The sequence below is a fragment of the Colias philodice genome, chromosome 25 (genome assembly GCF_061535455.1).
Source record: "Colias philodice isolate Cphi_HAF_F1 chromosome 25, ilColPhil1 Martin Lab GWU primary, whole genome shotgun sequence".
In the NCBI taxonomy this organism is placed as follows: Eukaryota; Metazoa; Arthropoda; class Insecta; order Lepidoptera; family Pieridae; genus Colias; species Colias philodice.
In genome coordinates this window covers 4,663,221-4,683,316 of record NC_143110.1, presented here as the reverse complement: position 1 = coordinate 4,683,316, position 20,096 = coordinate 4,663,221, and the positions used below count along the sequence as shown (strand labels likewise).

At 34.7% G+C, this 20,096-nt stretch overlaps 2 pseudogenes across 1 annotated transcript; both read left to right on the top strand.

Annotated features, from left to right (window-relative positions):
* Window positions 1–2,936: 2,936 nt before the first annotated feature.
* LOC149477338 (uncharacterized) lies at window positions 2,937–7,189 on the top strand (annotated as a pseudogene). Its single transcript, XR_016317691.1, has 3 exons — window positions 2,937–4,360; window positions 6,507–6,916; window positions 7,115–7,189. The product of XR_016317691.1 is annotated as an uncharacterized LOC149477338 (transcript).
* Window positions 7,190–7,381: 192 nt separating this feature from the next.
* LOC149477337 (uncharacterized) lies at window positions 7,382–8,712 on the top strand (annotated as a pseudogene).
* Window positions 8,713–20,096: the final 11,384 nt, after the last annotated feature.

Sequence of the window (20,096 nt, the reverse complement as noted above, 5' to 3'; positions counted from 1 at the left end):
CCAAATATTTTGGACTTAATTAATAACAGTAACACAGAAATGACATCATCTGCGGCTACGGCAACTTTAAACTTTTCTAATTACGCCGATTATTCCAACACTCCTAATACAAGTTCAACAGTTAATTTACAACCGATTATTCATAATAATAATTCAGACGAGACAATTTTTATCCATATAAATTAATAGGTATAGTTTTTACAAACAATCTTTTATTTTCATAGTAAAACCTCTAAAAAACCTAACAAGTAATGATGTAGGTATTGTTCATTCTCTTTTTTCAGAAACAATGCAATTACATCTGCAGATCAAGTCTTATTAACTCTACAGTTTTACGCATTTGGATCAACAGTATGTAGAGCTATTCACACTGTTAGCAAGGAGTTAGCGAAACTTAGATCCCATTTTATTTATATGCCAAGAAATGAAGATGAGAGGAAAGCCACTGTAAACAACTTTTACAATATAGCCGCTTTCCAAAAGTTATAGGTGCTATGTAGAGTATTACCGCAATAGAAAGGACTCATTTTCACTGAATGTTCAAGTTGTTGCTGATACCAATTGTTACATCAAAAATATTGTTGCAAGATGGCCCAGAGGAAGTCACGATAGTCATATTATATTTGACTCAAGCAACATCAAAGGTAGAATGGAAGATGGTGAATTTGGTGATATGTGGCTATTAGGTGATAGAGGATATGCGTTGAGGTCATTTCTTTTAACGCCTCTAGCTAATCCTACAACAGCAGGAGAGCATCTGTATAATGGAAGCCAAATAAGGACGAGAAATGTGGTTGAGAGGACATTCGGATGTTGGAAACGAAGATTTCCTGCAATTGGATCCAAGTTGAGGGTCAATTTGAAATATATGCAAGCAATTATAGTTGATCCTGGCCTTCGCCACACATTAATTTGTGGCTTAGGGCTCTTACAGACGAGCGACAGTTTGTCAGCAACAGTTCGCGACACTGGTCGGCGACGGTCAGCGACAGTTGGCGACCGTCGCCGACAAGTGTCGCGAACTTTCGCCGACACACTGTCACTCGTCTGTGAGCTCTTACTCAATCATTAAATACAATACTTACCGTGTTGTTTGTTCCGCAAGAGCAAGCAATAAAAGGTCTTCCTCATCAGAGTCAGACTCTGATGTTAAGTACCAGGATGTCATCACCACAACAATTTAGTAGTTACACCAGATAAAGTCGCGCGTCTTCAATGATTGTTAATCAATTGGCGATTCGCGCCGCAGCAGTCGCACAGGTATGCACGTCAGTTTCGCTTTGCAGACGCTCCCGCATCGCGTCCCGCGTCCCGCTTTACTGACGCGCAGGTTTGGCCGAGGCTTTATTTTTGGCCTACGCTTATAAATTCAATAAAAACTATCGTATAACATAATGCAAAGGTGGCCTAACCCACAAAAATATATTAAATATAAGTTTTTATTACAAAATGTATACCATTACAAAGTCATTTTAGTTTAAACAATAAATACAAGTAAATAATTTGAATTTACAATAAAATTTAAATTAATATCATATTCTGAATTCTCAATTAATTTGAATGTCAATTTCTCAATACCTTAGGCCATTGCGCCGACGGCCTCAATTATATATTTTCAGATTAAGGTCACCCGGGCCTATTGTAGCCAAGGGGCAAATGTAGCTGATTGAAATAACTAGTTACCGTTTCGTTATTAAAATAAGTGACATCTGTGGCTGTAAAGAGAAACTTCAGTTGAGTTTGGTTGCAACAGATGGCGCAACTAACGCTTAAACTGTTTTATCTACGGAGCATCTTTTTAATCTGCCATTTTGAAGTAATGTCAGTGATCAGTAGTCGGTGGGAAAATATTCTCGAAAAAATTGTTTTTGTGCAAAATTAAGAGGTGTTTTGTAGCGAATCGTGAAACTAGGAAAGGTGACTTACCTTTCCATTTTTCATTCATTATTTTCATCCTACGCTTAACTAAAATTATGATTTCTGTATCAGCTACGTTCACCCCATCAAAAATTGTACGTGGGGTAATTGTAGCTACTTTGACAGCTACAATTGCCCCCGTGTTTTTATATGAAAATCTAAAACACTAGTGATGTCAAGAAATCGATTGAAAGAGCGACTGGTAATAAATTTGATAAGTTACCAGTCCTTTAGAACACGTGATTGTACAAGTGATATATAATATACGAATTTCTTAAAAAAAACATCATAATAATGTATTTTTTTGTTACTTATCATACATAACATTTCGCAGTGCTTTTGTTGTATGGGAGGTCATTTTTTCCAAACTCCTATGGGAAATATGATTATCAGTGGGTAATTAATTACGAGTATAAACTAATTTCATAAAGAAGTTGAATACGAAAGTACCACAGTCAATATTTTTTTAGTTTGTAAGTTTTGATGTAAGGGACTACTAAACCCATTTTCAAAAATTCTTTTTCTGATATTAAGCTACCCTATTCCCGAGTGACAAAAGGTGTATTTTTAGGACACTGGGGTTAAACTGCAGGTAATTTCTACTACACAATAATCATAATAGGGTAATAATGACATAGATACTTAAGGATGGTTACTGTTGTTGTATGGATATTTTAACAAACTTATTTTTATTTTATTTTTAGATGGTTCGGCATTACAAGCGTAAAACTGAAAGTCCGTATTCAAGGGAGAATCTTTTAGAAGCAGTAGAAGCTGTGAAATCTAATAGAATGAGCAGTTATCAAGCTGCAGAACATTTTGGTGTTCCCAGAGCCACGATTTATGAGCATGTAACTGGATAGAAGAAATTACTTGCGACAAAATGGTGGTTCAAGGATTTAAATCTATCAAGAACAATAAAAGTAAATATCGTTTAATCCATCAGTCCCCGATATCACAGACACAATAGATAATCTATTGTGTCGCGCCCCGATCGGGGCGCTCGGTGGTCAATGGGTTAATTGTAAATGATTTATCTATTATAGATCAAAACGATGTTATCGAGTGTTTACCAGCACCTACATTTGATGTAAAAGAGATGGTGTACACGTTTTCCAAATATCCAAATGTTAAAGAAAAGTAAATTTCATAATTATTTAAGTATGTAACTTTTTGTTAACACATTTTTTGTAATTTTTAATAAATTTTCAATTCCTTTTCTTGTTTTTTTTTTTATAAACCAACTTCAATCAATTCGGAGATAAATAATTGTAGGAAAACAAAAACAAAGTTATCGACACGCGCGTCCCAACACTATCATATATGGAATGTAGCTACATTTACCCCATGACAATAACCTCAAGTGATTTTAAAGGAAATTGAACCCCATTACAGAGTATCAAAGTACAGAATTAGTTAAAATCTGTCGGTTGGGACGTTCACCATTAATTTGAGAAATGTAGGTTCAATAATAAAAGTTGTAATAGATGGATAGCTACATTTACCCCAGTTGGGGGCAAATGTGACTATTGATGACTTGAAGATGGAATTTGTTGATTTGAATATTAATTTATTAATATTTCATCAATATGAATTCGTTGACATGATGACTAAAACATGTCTTTGCAACAAAAAAAAACAAAAATAGCTATAAAGTAACTGCAAGCATTAGAAAAAAAATTAAAAAGTTCGAACTCAATTTTTGGTAGCTACAATAGCCCCGGGTTACCTTATTCATATGATGCCCCCGTATCTCACGGGGACTCGTGATGATTGCGCACGAGTTTATTATTTACACGATTCTAAGGTTTGAAGCCTTTTCTTGGAACAAGCCGATGTAGTTATCTTAATTTAGCAGTTCTTATATCTAAAGCAATTATAAATGTATAATCTTCTTTAGAAACTGCATTTATTAAATAGATTTCTATCTACTTACGTTTTCAATCGAATTCGATATGTATTATTTAATGTTTTTGAAGGACACAGTATCTATCAATGAAACTGATTCAAGCATGCAAAGGCAAGAAAATGAGAGAAATTAAACAGAAAATGTCACTGTCCCAGTCGTAGCACCACAGCCAAAACGAAAAAAATAAATAAAGAAGATGTTATAGGAGTTGAATTGATAAATATTTTTTTAATAAGAATGTAGAGTTGAAAAAGGCAGAAGAAGATGAAGATAGACTTTTATTTTTGTCGTTGGTTAGTGAAATAAAAAAAGTTCCTGAACATGCACGTACAAAAGCTCAAATAATGCAAGTCATTACTGAAGCCCAAACGTCTGGATCACAGTCTGGATACAACTACTGTAACTCTACTTGGGATTACGTACGACCACAGCGTACGACCATTTAACTACAACCAAGGGCCATCTCAAGGATATCAAAGAACATCATTTGCTAGAAATAATAACCAACCACCACCGCCCTCAGTTCCACCTATTGTAGGAGAGCCCGTGGGAGATCGTCCATCACCGATCTGATAACCAGATGAGACGTATTTTTTATTAAATATTTTTTATTAACAAATATGCCTATAATTGCTTGCCTATCGAAAAGTGGTCATGGCTATTTTTTATTAAAATCACTTTTTATTGATTTTTTTCATCACCTTCATACCTTTGTTAACCCAAAGGAATTTATTTGACTGAGTATGCTTTTGCCTAGGTATTCTTGCCTACTCATTTCAGTGTATGACTACCTGGCAAGCAGGTGTAAACAGGTAAGTCAAAATAGGTGACTCCATCGATTGAGTGATGAGATAACTTATCGAAAGTTATCTCAAATTTTAGATTATTTTATTTCAAAATCAGTCATATCGCACCTTCATTCAAATAACGAATTAACTCAAAATTTACATGTTACGAGTTTTAACCATAAAGCGAATTAACTTTGCGAGAGGAATACGTTCAATCCAACAGCCAAAACTTTACGACGAAAATGACAGAGATAGATGAACGTCGTTCTCTTTTTTACGAAATCATGCGAACAGGTTGATACTTGTATAGTGATCAAATTCAGTGATGCGCCGGCTTTCTTTAAAGTGAGACCGCAGCAGATTGTAAAAATAACGTAATAAATCGAAATAAATCTGTCATTTGCTATAAGGTAACTATATTTTATATCTAAATTTATTCAAAGAGTGCATTCTTTTAGACGTACTTCACTCTACTAGAAAATAAGATAGATTTTTTTTTTGTAACATTATGACTTATTTCTGTTTTGTAGTAATCTATATTATTACAATAATATTTTAAGTTGATGCAGTTTTATAATAAAATATTTAAGCAAAATTTGAGTTATCAAGTATTAATTGAGTATTACAATATAATTTATAAAAACCGTTGTCATTATATGTTTTGTATCTGTTTATTATTTATTTAAACGTATATTTTTTTGTTGTATTTAGAGATATTTTACTCTTTAATAAATTTAATAGTATTTTTATGGATTCTTAGTTAAAATTATTAGCTGATGATGATAATAAATAAAATTATACTTTATTATTACTACTGCAGTGCACGTAAAAATAACTTGATCGGCAAATCTTCATTATGTTTCTTATAGATGGCTACGAGAGCACGAAAAATATTGGAATTAGTTGTAGAAAATACAACAACGAATTATGAGTTCGACACAGTACCCATAAGTGGTGATAAACACAAAAATAATGACACCAATGACGCCAGCCATGAGGTTAGTTATTAAAATAATATATAGTTACTAGCTGCTCCCCGCGGTTTCACCCCCTTGGCTCCGCTCCTGTTGGTCGTAGCGTGATGATATATAGCCTATAACCTTCCTCGATAAATGAGCTTTCTAACACCGAAAGAATTTTTTAAATCGGACCAGTAGTTCCCGAGATTAGCGCGTTCAAACAAACAAACAAACAAACAAACTCTTCAGCTTTATAATATTAGTATAGATAATATTATACCTGGACAATTCACATACGACCATCTGATCCCAAACTAAGCAGAGCTTGTACTATGGTAACCAGATAGCATACATCCAGACACAGAACAAAATGCTCATCACACAAATATTTATCCTGGGTGGGGATCGAACCCACGACCTTACGTTTCGAAGTCCTCACCCATTGCCGACTACCCACATAACTGTTAGCGAAACAACGGACGATGAAGTTATTGAAAATACACCTCCGCAACAACAGGTTAGTAAAGTGCTGCACAAAACATAATAGGTATAATATCTACGTATTAGTTTATATTTTTTACAACTTAGTTATAATTTCATTTTTCAGAAAGTACATAAGCAACATCCCAGGATTTCAAAGACAAATCACAATTATTACATTTCACCAGTTTATAGTGACGAAAGTGAGGCTAACCTCAGCGATACAGATCCGACATTCACAAACATAGAACCTAGAAGAAAGAGGAATTACTTTTTTGATCAATCCAGCTCATCATTTTACATAGTATATTATACTATGTAAAAAAAATAGCCATGACCACTTTTCGATAGGCAAGCAATTATAGGCATATTTGTTTATAAAAAATATTTAATAAAAAATACGTCACATCTGGTTATCAGATCGGTGAAGTACGATCTCCCACGGGCTCTTAGACCACTACACATCGTGGATCATGTAATCAAGAAGTATCTGTAACCTATCTTGAATCAACATATTCACCAAATACACAGATCTCAAGAATGTGATTATCTAGATCTTTTTACCCATCATGGATATCAAACGGCACATTATTCAGGAAGTAATGTCTACACGCAGCCTGTGCAGTCTTTGGAGTTTGGATGAGAAACGTCTCAAAAAATTGTGAGGAATCCGACGAATGCACAATCGCCAATTTTCGAAAATTCTCAGGAGAGTGATTATATGGAACTTTTTAATTCCATCACTGACTATGATGCTTGAAATGTGTACCATGTACATATTTTAAAAATTGAATTATACATATTTATTTTACTTACCGGTAGCACTATTATTAACTTTGCTTCCGGTTTAATAGTATTGCGAAGTTGTGTGTCTAGCTTACGCTTACTCGGCAAACGTAGTGTAGGACGCCCTGTAGCAAGGTGGAGCGACGATATACGCAAGATTGCTGGTACAGAATGGCGGCGAACAGCTGAAGACCGAGACAAATGGCGTGCCTTAGGAGAGGCCTATGTCCAACAGTGGACGGAGAAAGGCTGAAGAGAGAGAGAGAGAGAGAGAGAGAGAGTGTCTAGCTTTGTTATAATTTTTTCTAAAATGTTCAATAATTCTTCAAACGTTTTTATGCTCTTTCTAGTAAATCCGAAAAAAATATCTTCATATTTTTTTAGTTCTTCGAAAAATATAGCAAAATGCTTGCTCTCATCTCATGTTTGCAAATAAGGACGCACCCAGTATTTCTTTCTTTGTTTTTTCTTCTTTACGTAACGTGTGTAAATGTAGTAAATAGCTGCAACTTCTTCCACGTCCATCTTTGAAATGGATCGAAATGACTGCAAATCGCAACGGTTCTTCAACCACACGTTGCGGTTGCGAATGCGGCTGCCCGCGATGCGGCTGGCCGCCTTCGCAACCGCATCCAGCGGTCAGCCGCGCGGCTAGCCGTAATGCGGCTACCCGCATAGTGCGTATGAACCCTAAGAGCGTATACGCACTATGCGGGTAGCCGCATTGCGGGTAGCCGTCCGGCTGACCGCATAGTGCGAATACGCTCTAAGTCTATGAAACTCGATTTTCAGCCCACTGTACGAAGTAGCAGCGTATAGGACGTGATGACCGATTTCGCGCCCAAAACTAAGAATTTACGATCATTTAATATCTGTTACAGCTATTTTTACTCTCATTTTTCTGGAATCTGTAAAAAAAATATAATTACAACCTAAATACGTATTATCATCAACGAATGATTTATTAAACATTACATTTTATTCTCATTAATAGGATAACTCAGGAACCAGCAACGATGACGCTGAGTTGGGTGAAGCTGAGTGTTGGTTTCGGAGCTAAAAATGTATCAAGATCTACTGAAAATAATAATTTTACTGAAATGCCAACTCAAGCCATCCAGACGCCAGTTCGAAATTCGAATCAAAACGCTCCAAAATATCTCAGATGGCCGCCATGATAAATGACTTAAAAAGTGTGTCAAATGATGTTAACATGTCACCATCTGAAGAAGAGTGTGACGCTGATATTTTCGGTAAACATGTGGTGGCTCAACTAAAAAAAACTGTCTGAAGAACAATCTGTTATTGCACAAGAAGAGATCCAAAAAATATTATCCAAAGCTAGATTGGCTGATACACAACAAAAGAAGTATACAGAAAATGCACACTCTTCTTCCCCTGACTATTTTATCCCTGGTCCGGCAGCAACTACAACAAGCAGCACAAGTAGCATGGGATTTTAGTCCTTGGAGCCCAACCCAATGACTCTCAAGCGACAACTTCAAGTACACAATATACGAGCACCAAACGCACAAGACAGGAATTTATGGAATTGGAGAAAAAAAAGTTGGAATTATTACAACTTTAACTGTCACAAAGCAGCAAAAGACACGAACAAGATTGCGAAGATCTGTTATTTATTAAAAGTTTGTTGCCGTACATGAAAGAATTATCTCCTATGCAAAAACTACGTGCTAGAAACAATATTACACAAGTTATTATGAACGAAATGAATAATGGCATGACGCAGTCTTACCATGGATGTAATTAATACATACGATTATAACACGACTAATTATGGAAATTAAACTTTGAATAATTAATAACGATAATAGTAATTAAATAAAATAATAAAGAGGAACCTTGTTTGAATTTGAATATGTATCCCGATAAAAAATGATAATTTACTAACTATGAAAAAAAAAATTAAATTTGAAAATTTGTGTCCACTTTTGAAACATCACTCCATAATGAATCCAGTAAGTAATTAAAACAGTTGACACTCATCTTGGTATATCCAAAAAATCTTGAAGGATGTTCTCTCAATTTACCATATAAAGTATGAAATTCACCATACCGTTCTCTTTCTTTATTAATTTCGTGCACACCAATTCTAATTTTTAGCATCCCCCACTTTAGGTATGAATTTTCTGTTAAAAATAAAAGATCGTGGTCCATATTTGCAACCTCTGACAATGCGTCACACTAGCGCGAACGCTAAGCGGTTAATAGCGCCCTGCACATGTACAGTTCGGACCGCGGGAAACACCACGCGCCGTTCCATCCCTCGCTCCGAACTGTACGTGTAGATGTGCGGATCTAAATCAGGAAAATAAGAAAAAAGAAGAAGATCCAACAGACACATTTTTTTCTCTCTATGTCTAAAACCGTTAAACAGATGCCAATACAAATGCAAGCGCAACTGAAACGACAGATATTAGTTTTAGTAACTGACGCGGAAATAAAAGTTGCTTCCAATGCTTCCTTTCAACCTGAAACATCTAATATCAACCCAAGGCAAGCAAATTTACATACATCGATGTCGGATCATATGGTAAGGATTCCGACGTACAATATTTGAGAATTCATCATTTTATCATCTTTTAAAAAAGCGACGGGATCTGAGATTCCGACGTACAATATTTGAGAATTCATCATTTTATCATCTTTTAAAAAAGCGACGGGATCTGAGTTTGCCAGCTCCTAAGCCTTTGCCAGGTTTTCAACAGTGGAGTAGCCACATGTATTCATTGGAGATGGAGGATTTAAATTAGAGATCTTTATGATGAGACCTTTTACTAGAGATGCAGTAATGACTGACAACAATAAAAAACATTTTAATAAATCATTAAGTAAGTAATAAATTAAGTAATGAAGATTCAGAGAATAATTTACAATGCCAGCCGAAGGAAGCAGAAGAATCTAACATTTGGGAATTCCATAATATATTAATAGTAAAAAATCTGCTACAATTATTTCAAGCAGAAACTGAAGGACAAGATTTACAAGACGAATTGAAACATTATTTAACACAGCCTGTCATCGATTTTAAAACGACGGCTCCTATTACATATTGGAATCACCAAAGAAATTCGTTGTTCAGCTCAATAACGCCGATTGCTAATAAATACTTTTGCATAGTTGAAACATCTGTTCCATGTGAAAGGTTTTTTTCTGTTGCGGGAAATATTGCTACTGACGAAAGGAGTCGTTTAGATCCTGAGCGATTAGATAAGTTAATTTTCTTAAAGTCACACGACTTAAATACTGGGAAATATATTTTCTTGTTAAATTTGCATTTAACTTTAATAAAATTTTATAAATGTAAAGAAATAGAGAAACAGGAGTATAAGAAAAAATATTTGAAAAACTAATGCAAAATACACAAGATTCTAAACAGCTAAACTTGAATCATGAATTGTAATTGATTACCAAGAAAAGTATGAATGCAAACCATTGGATTGACACTTTTGAAAAAGAATGCCTACGTTTTGATGTGATAGATGAGAAAAAAAATTTGAAATACTCAGACTATTCATGGATAAGATTTGTTGTGAGTTGGTACAACTCCATGATAATAAAATTGACAATGGACTCGAAATGGAAAATATGGAAACAAAATTCTCTGAATCTTTCGCAAACAAAGGATGGAATCAAATTACCTACGCTTTATCATTCAAATACAAAGAAGGAATGTTGGTGGATTACGCCATAAGGAAATAAAACAATTAGGCATATTCCACAAAGTATAGTATCGTTCAGCAATTTGTTTACACTTAGACACCTTTGCCAAGTGGTTCTGGAATAAAAAAGAAAAAACCATACTATTTACTCGATTACATGCATTTTTAACACCATATGTAAAACACTAGTTAAAGAGAGAATACGACAGCTGATGTGATCAAACAAACATAAAACACGTTTAGATCAAATTAAGAACTTATAAATAAGATTAATTAGGTAAGGTCAAGTCTTGTAATTGCAACTATCTGGTTAATGCAACTATCTTAAATAACGCCCTCTAGGATTGCTGTTCTGCACAACAACAGGCGTGATATTGTTCTGCTAGTAAAAATATTAATAAAAAAATATATATGGCGCTCATCGGTCAAGAATTGTGTGAGTGACAGGGCTTTTTGTCATTCCACCATTTTGTTATTGCCAGCGCTGAATGCACGCGGTGCGTAATTTGATCAAAAATACTGTTTTTTTGTGGTTTTTCGCGGGTTTTTTTACAAGGAGTGTATTAATCAACCACGGTAAGTCGTTTTGTACGTGCTTGTTTTATTCTACGATGCTTCTACTCCGAATTTTCTGTGCAGTTACATTTACCAGGCCAAATATGAAAAGTCTTATTAATGCAACTATTTTTTTTATTTTTAGGTTAGTTGCAATTATCTGACAGTTTTTGTATGAAGTATGAAAATGTTAGTGATGTGATAGTGGACATAAATATGTCGATACAACCCAATGATATTAAACTTAAATTATAAAACGCCTGATTGCTATTTTTCGATGATTGTTACTCAGTGACTTATTGATATAAGTATTTCCATTATAGAAAAAGAAGATGTGATCTCACGATTACCCGATGCTGTGATAAATGTAGAAGACATGGTAATCTTTCCTTATAAGGTAGAGATATTTGAATGTAAGTAAACAAGTACTTGGAGTTCTTCTGTTGGGAAATTTGATTAGGTATTCTGATTGAGATTTAATTATTCTAATTAATTAAAATGAAGCTAGGTAAAATAGTAAAGAGTTCAAAGGAAGAGTAAAATAAGACTGTTTGATAACTAAAAGGCTTTAAGTGTGTTTCAAATAAAGTTAAAAAATAGTGTAGAATTTAGAAATAAGAGTAAAAACAGACTTTTTCATTACTAAATAATTGTTAAGTACCTACTGTGTTTAAAATGTTTCGTTAATTTAAATAAATTAAGAATTTGTTATGTGATTAGATATATTCTAATTAAAATATATATATAAAAAAGTATATCCCTGAGTTTTAATTCTGCTACCATGGCAGTCGATAAAATTACGATAAGGTTCCCATCACTATTTTTGAGAAAATAGTTGCAATATACCGCCCCACAGCTAAAAAGTATTTTTTTGCGAAATTGGTCTTTATTTCAAGAGCCTAGATATCATAATCCTATGAATATTTTTCAAAGCTTGTTATTAAAATACACGCGCAGAAAACACACATAGAAAAATAAGTAAAACAAGCAATTAGTTGCAATTACCCGCCAGGACGGGTGTAGCTAAATACCTGAAAAAAATATGTTATAAATCATTTATATTCAATAATAAAAATGTGTTTGTTGCAGTTAATGATTGTAAGGAAAAATGGAAAAATATTAGAAATAGTTTTGTAAGAAGTTTAAAACCGAAGGCTAGTGGATCAGCAACTTCAAAAAAAAATACTATTTACATGATGAGATGCAGTTTATATTACCATACGTCAAACCAGTAATTCACATGAATGAAAGAGGAAATTTACCAAATCCTGAACAATCAACTCTAAATCAGGAGACCCCTGCGTGCCCCGAAGAACAGGCATATGTTGGTCCAAACAGGAATATTACAGAAGACACTGAATCGGAAATTTATTCCCATGTTGAGAAGTCGTCATTTCAAAAACCAAAAAAAAAAGATTAAACCTGTTAACAACGAAGCTGATAAAGCTTTTGTAGACTGATTAAAAACAAAAGAAAATAAAATGGATGACCCACGAGAAATGTTTCTGCTGAGCTTGCTACCCGACATACAAAGTCTTACAGATGAACAAATGAGTGTATTTAGAATTAAAATGTTGATGCTTTTGTAAGAAATTGAAAAACCAACGTGTTCAGTTATCCAGCCACAGATAAACCAATTCAGAGTCTATTCGCCGATTTCTTCCGGTAACTCCCACAGTTCACAAACTCTAGCATCCACACCTTCTCCAATAAATTATTCTAACGACACACAAGTTTTCTCTGACTATTCACAAACACAAATTACTACATTAAACCCTATTAATTATTCACAAAATATTAATAATGATTTGGAAGGTTTTACAATACAATAAAAGTTCACGGATGCGACATACATGTTATTTTGTTTAAACTGATATTTTGGATGGAAAATATAAACCATTTTGATTAAAATATTGTTTTACTTACCGCAACGTGATTAATATCCTTTCATCTGGACTAACACATTCTCGCATAATATTGGTATTCTGTTTTTGTAATAATGGTCCTACTATCTGAAGTAAATTTTGATAAGTTGTTTTACTCATCCTATATATATATCCAATATAATCGTCGTTTTCGTCGACTTCGAATGAAGTGATAAGCCAAAATAACGTCTTCGTCGTCCGACTGCATACTCACAAATGATTGACAATGTACGCTTGCAATACGCCTCATGGATAGAGATCAGTGCGCTGGGCTGCTTAAGCTGCACGGCGTATTTTGAAGCGTCTATGAAGCTACGCCTCCGTGGACAGTAAGGCGTAATGTTTTTTTTTTTTTTTTACACCATATGAAAGTAGAGATTTCAATGAATAAAAGGCTTCCCAAGTTTTTGAAAAAAGCTGATATTTTGACGGGTGAATTTTCGATTGAAAGGTTTTTTTGGTATTAATTCAAAATACATTTTGAAGTAGATAAAAATAAAAAACCAAAAACTTGGTTTTTTGAATTTTTCACCTAAATTTTGAGGTTATGTGAAAAAATTGCAAATACAAAAGTTGTACATTTTTTTATTACCTACAACTTTGCCATTGAACGTTTTCCGTAGGACTTGTAGTTTTGTCGGAAATCGAGAGAAACCATTTTTTTTTGTTTAAAAAATTATCGGCTCTGGTCTATATGTCTAATACACTGGAGATTTCAATATGAACATTAACTTGTAACAAGAAAATATGACCTTGAATGACGCCAGTTATGTTTTTTATCACTTTCACACCTAACTTGGTATTGCCAGTGTTAATACGAAGTTTTCCCAAGGCTACTGTGTATGCTGTAATATTCTGTGCAAAAGGTTAGTTTTTGTACATGAGTTTGTTGATAAATTGCCAACAACATCATTCAGAAGCATTGTTGGATGAGACAATTATTATTTATGCTAAATAAAACAAGTGATAACTGCGTTAAAAACAACCAACTTCAAACTTGCACTTGCAACATTTACAAATACAGACAAAAATGCTTATAAAATAAAAACTACTGGGCCTATCCGAATAAAATTTTTATGGGACCAATTCGACACCATCCCGCATCGAACAAAAAAAGAATCACGTAAATCGGTTCAGAAACCTTGGAGTAATCGGTGTACATACATAAAAAAAATTAAAAAAACATACCGGCCGAATTGATAACCTCCTCCTTTTTTTGAAGTCGGTTAATAAGTATCGGAACCAATTATTAAAAAGTGATACTCCCTGATTATGGGTAGTCACCATAATAAAATTATAGCAACTCTCACTTTGTCAATATGGCATGTGTGTCAAAAAAAATTACGAGCGAGCGATATTGCGAGCGGTGTAGCGCGTGGTTAACAGTATTAGAAAAACAGCAGCATGGCAGCGTCAAGAATAACAAAAGAGTTAGGAACCCAACATCAAAGACTATAGATCTCCAGATCCCTTTTAACAACACGAATAAATATTACTTAGTACGGACATACAAAAGTGACAACGACCGGGAGTCTAGTGTAGGTGAAATTACACCCTTAGATTCGAAGCCTATGAGTTATTTCCAGTAAGCGTGATGTGTTTGGGCAATAAGTCCATTGCACCTATCGACAATACCAGATGCGGCTTCGACGTTGCATCTGTTTTTGCGAGTAGTAGTAAGAGCCCAGCTTCTAAGAATAAAGGAGCGTGAGGACGGTACGAAAAGGTACCGTTTTTACGCTGTATCGACGCAAGATCTTCCAATATGATTCAGTTTTTAGAGTATTATGATAAATACCCCTGTCTATGGAATCCACGCGAAGATGATTACAGGAATAATAATATTCGATTAGCGGCTCTAAAATCAAATAATTGAAGAAATGCGTCTCAACATCACAGTAGAAGAACTAAAATTAAAGATTAAAAATATGAGAACTACCTACAACAGAGAGACAAGCAAGGTAGTTGCATCCAAAAAGAGCGATGCTGGTACAGATGATATTTACAAACCTCAATTACTATGATTTTCAACAGCCTTTTGAAGCCAATTATTGAAGGAAGGACCAGCAAAGATAACATGGTAAGTGGTTATTTATATAATTGTGAAAAATTACATTCGAATCATTATTTTAAACATTTATCATTCTGTCTTGCCATGGTACTTTTCCGGATCCGACAAAATAGTCTGCGAATGTATCTCTTAGTGCTTTTGCATTTCGGGAATAATAATTTTAAGACAGGGTTATTGTTACTTCCTGTACTCCGTCTACTATAGTCTTTCTCCAAGTTCCTCGTGTCTTCTGACTGTGAACGTACTAAAATCTTCTTCGTCGAGTAAACCGGGAGTGTCCATGTACATTTCATTGGTTCGAAGCCAATTATGCAAAGCACATGTAGTTTTGATAATTGAATCTGTTTTATCCAATGAAACAGAATGGGGTTTTCTAAACACTCTGAATCGGGATGCCATTATTCCTAAAGGCATTTTCTACGACCCTATGAGCTCGTGACAATCTGTAATTTGATGTTTTTTGTTTAAGTAACAATCCTTCATGTCTTGAATATGGTTTCATAATATTTGTTGTCAATGGAAAAGCGTCATCGGCAACAAAACGACATTGATGACGCAAGGTTTTTGAAATCAATACTATGGACTGATGAGTCAAAATTTTCAAGAGAGGGCATCACTAATTTTAATAATTTTCATAAATGGGCCCCCAAGGACAACAATCCAAAATGGAAAAAACAGGTAATAATAGTAAATTTATTATTTTAATTACAGATGCTCCATTCACCTTTTACAGAACACTTTGGTCAGATTATTATTTTTTGTTTTAGGTGTCATTCCAAAGAAAATTTTCAGTAAATATGTGGGCTGGAGTAATCGGGCGATCTTTGATAGGACCACACTTTTTACCCGATAATTTAAATGGTAAAAATTATCTGGAGTTTCTTCAGTTTGACCTACCAACCCTTCTGTATGACGCTGAAGTACCCATACTGGATACGGACAGGGAGATAATTTTCCAGCAAGACTGATGCCCAGCGCACTAGACTTTAACTGTCCGGGAACATTTAAATAATTGCTTCCCAGAGAGCTGGATCGGCAGGGATGGCCCCATTCCTTAGCCAGCGCGGTCGCCTGACCTAACTCCGGTCGATTTTTTTGTATGGGGACGGGCAAAGGAGCTCGTATATACGACTGAGATAGAGACTAGGGATGAATTAATAGAAAGAATTCAATTCATTCAAATAAGTTGATAGCCCTGTCTTACGGCCTGTAAGTGTTGATTGAATACACTTCAAAAACGCGGTCAGCATTGACCGACGTGGCCCGAACGGAATGATGTCCTTTTTTGCTTGGCGGTTATCGTGTTAAAGCATATAAAAAATGTCCAGGACTTGGAATAAATGGAAAAACTACTTGGCAATAATGAGTATAAAAATAAACTAAAAAGCTCATGCTTGTTTATTTGTTCCGGCGGTCTAGGGAATGGCACTAATTGTGCTTACCGATTCGTCGATATGCTCTTCTCTAGAGACTTCTGTGTGAATGTTCGTGGTCTGGGAGTACTCGTAAGGATGGAGTCAAGGTTACTCTGAAACGCTACAAGAAAACATTAAACTTTTTTTTTGAGATGATTAATAATTGGGATTCTTTATTTACATTAGAAGATAACGAAGCTTTTTTTTTTTATATTTTGAGAATTTCGACTTAAAGGAAAAGTGCCAAGCATGAAAGAATGCCTACAAAGAGACAAAGGTCAAAAGGAGTGAAGTTTAATAAAAAAGACAAGACTAATGATGCATCAGATATCCGCTACCTTCAAGATATGATTAGGCAAGAAGGTAGCGGAGCTGAAGCCGTAAATAGGTTCTACGAAAATATAGAAAGACAAGAAAATAACACGATGGAAGAGGAAGGTCAGAAGAAACCTGGATATAACCCTTTTTCATATTTGCGCGCAAACGTATGCAAGAACGTCTTCTAGATAATGCCCCACCAGGCTCACAAGCCACCGTGACTGACAACGGATGGATAAATGGGGAAGCTTTTATGAATTGCTTGCAATATTTTGTTGAGAAGGTTCAAGAAGAAGGTCCAAGCGAAAATAGTTTGTAGTGTTGTAGTTAGTAGAAAATAGTCTGTTTGTATGCATTTCCTGAGAACATTTACTATGGTAATGTTTATTTTTTTTACACCATATGAAAGTAGAGATTTCAATGAACAAAAGGCTTCCCAAGTTTTTGAAAAAAGCTGATATTTTGACGGGTGAGTTTTCGATTAAAAATTAGATTGTTTTTTATATTAATTCAAAATAAGGCGAAAAAATAAATATTTTCAATCAAATAAATTACAGTGTATTTGGGACATAATAAAGTAAGTTTCCACCAAATTTCGTAGAAAAAAAAAAAATTTTGAAGTAGATAAAAATAAAAAACCAAAAAATTGTTTTTTTGAATTTTTCACCTAAATTTTGAGGTTATGTGAAAAAATTGCAAATACAAATGTTGTAAGTAGATCTTTTTATTACCTACAACTTTGCCATTGAACGTTTTTCCGTAGGACTTGTAGTTTTGTCGGAAATCGAGAGAGACCATTTTTTTCTCTTAAAAGCTCCCCCCCTCCCACTTCCCGAACTCGGATTGACCGTAATTTATTTTTCCTTACATTTTTTATCATATTTTCCTCCTTTTCTAATGGGTTTCATCCTACTGCGATTTTTTTGCACTTTTTATTATTTTTAAAGGGATCTACCCTGGTACCTATATATTACCCATACTACGCGTAGTGGAAGATCAATACGACTACCTGTATGATTTAGGTAATAGTATAAGTATAGCGTATGTTATGTTATTGAATATTTATATTTTACTAGTAACTAGTAATACGATGATTGTAAGTATTCTTATTATATTCGTATAACTTCATATCAATTTATAATAAACAGTAATCAATAGATGGTATTTAATAAACAATTAAAATTAAACAAAAAGTTATGGATACCTGCATTTTACTTTCATTATCCTATGTTAGTCAAACTTGAAGTTTACAAAGCAAACGCAAGCAAAAATCAGGATATGTCAGAGAGGAATAGAAAGGAGTATGATAAAAATCAAAAGAAATCAAAAGATACACCATACTATAAGCGAGCTAAAGTCTCAGATGCTCTGATTCATTGCATAAAGCTCAAGTGGAATTGGGCTGAGCACATAGCCAGACTATAAGACAGCAGGTGGATCACCGGGTTAACAACTTGGAAGGGCATATTGGGTGCTTCAAATACTAACAGATATCGTTCAGCCTTCAATTCTACAATATACACCTCACGGCTATGCTCAAGATTATCAACATCAGGGATATTCAACTCAGAGATATGATAGCACTTTTCAGAGTGGCTACAACTCCTGGATGTTCGACTAATGAACTGAGGACTGCCTCTTCAAACCAGCAACGTCCAATAAATTCACAATATGTATTATACAATGGACGAAACGACAGCTACTTCCTATGGCACACAAGGAGAAGAGTTTGATTTTTCTTGAATTAATCATTGCATTTTCCTAGGATTCCTAGTGCAATAAATATTACTAATAATACTAATATTTACTGAGTGAAGTCAAAACAAATTAACTTTTTTTTAATTTTAAAACGTTTATTAAGTGTAAACTTAATATGTCTGAGTAATAACTTTACCTACCAGCAACTTATTTCCTTCAGTTATTTTATAACATCATTCATCATTTATAAACATTCACTAAAAATTCACAATGGACTCAATCAAACAATCAATAAGATGACTGATCAATCAGGAAATAAAAACATTCAATGTGAGGATCAAAATCTTAAAATCGACCAAAAACTTAAGGAAGCTGTACCTATTTCTGCAAATGTTGCCCGCATTGACAAAATATCACTTTTATCACTTATTGCAAATAAAGATTTCAGATCTAAACACATCAATATTTAAAAAAAAACTCACCAAGAAAAACATTTTGTTAACATAGTGTCTAGAAAAATGAGAGCTTGTAAAATTATTAGTAGAATAAGATCCATTCATTAATGACTTCTTTTCTACCTTAAGACCAATTCATTATGATATCATTGTATAAGCAACCAAAATACTGGGAAATTATGACGTAGAAAAAGATAAGTATGAGACACCTGTGTTCGCAATGAATCTGTCCACCAACAATACTGAAATATTGCAATAATGTGTGCATTAAAAAAGTAGGTTGCGGCACGTCGACGCGCATGTTTGTTTGGTGCTAAATTACATTTTCATGACGGAACTTTTATATATACTTTACGATGCAGCGAAATGCCATCACCCATTCAAGAATTGGAGTGACTACAGTTTTTCACTGTGGGCCACATGAAAGCGTTAGAACTCTAAACTAAGTCGCTCGTACCCCACAGCCGGAGCCACAACCAAGGCCAGCGCTACCGGCACCACGAGTCCGGCACTGACTGCAACACAGTTGACTCGCTAGTCGTGAACGATTGAACACCTGACCATAAGGCAACATGAAAATGATGTGAATAATACACACAGATGTAGCAGGCTCACTGCCAGTGACTTGGAAGCGGAGATTCTTTCAGCCATGTTCCACTGGCGAGAAGTAGGCCTGCATCGGAGCATATCCCCAATAGACAAGGACAGGCGTAGAGCCAGACTCCGACGACAGGCAACGGAGGCATGGGCCAGACGGCTAGCGAACATGCAATATGGCATGATGTCTATCCATGCCATTTTGCCTGTATTTAGGAATGGATGACAAGGCGCCACGGCTCGCTTTCATTCCGTACGACACAAATTCTGATGGGGCATAGTTGCTTCGGTAAGTATCTGTGTCAAATAGGAAAAAGGCGGAGGATACGGCGATATTAAATATTTCCATTTTCCCTTTTCAGATGTAAATTTGACACAAAATTTGACCAAGTTTCTATTTATGACCACAGACTAGTGACTACTGACTACAGAAAAAATAGTAGATATTGGCCAATGATTACAGAACATCCACAGAAGAAAAAAAATAAATTGAATTGACTACAGACAAAGTAAGAATATGATGTTATTTGCTAAAAAAAA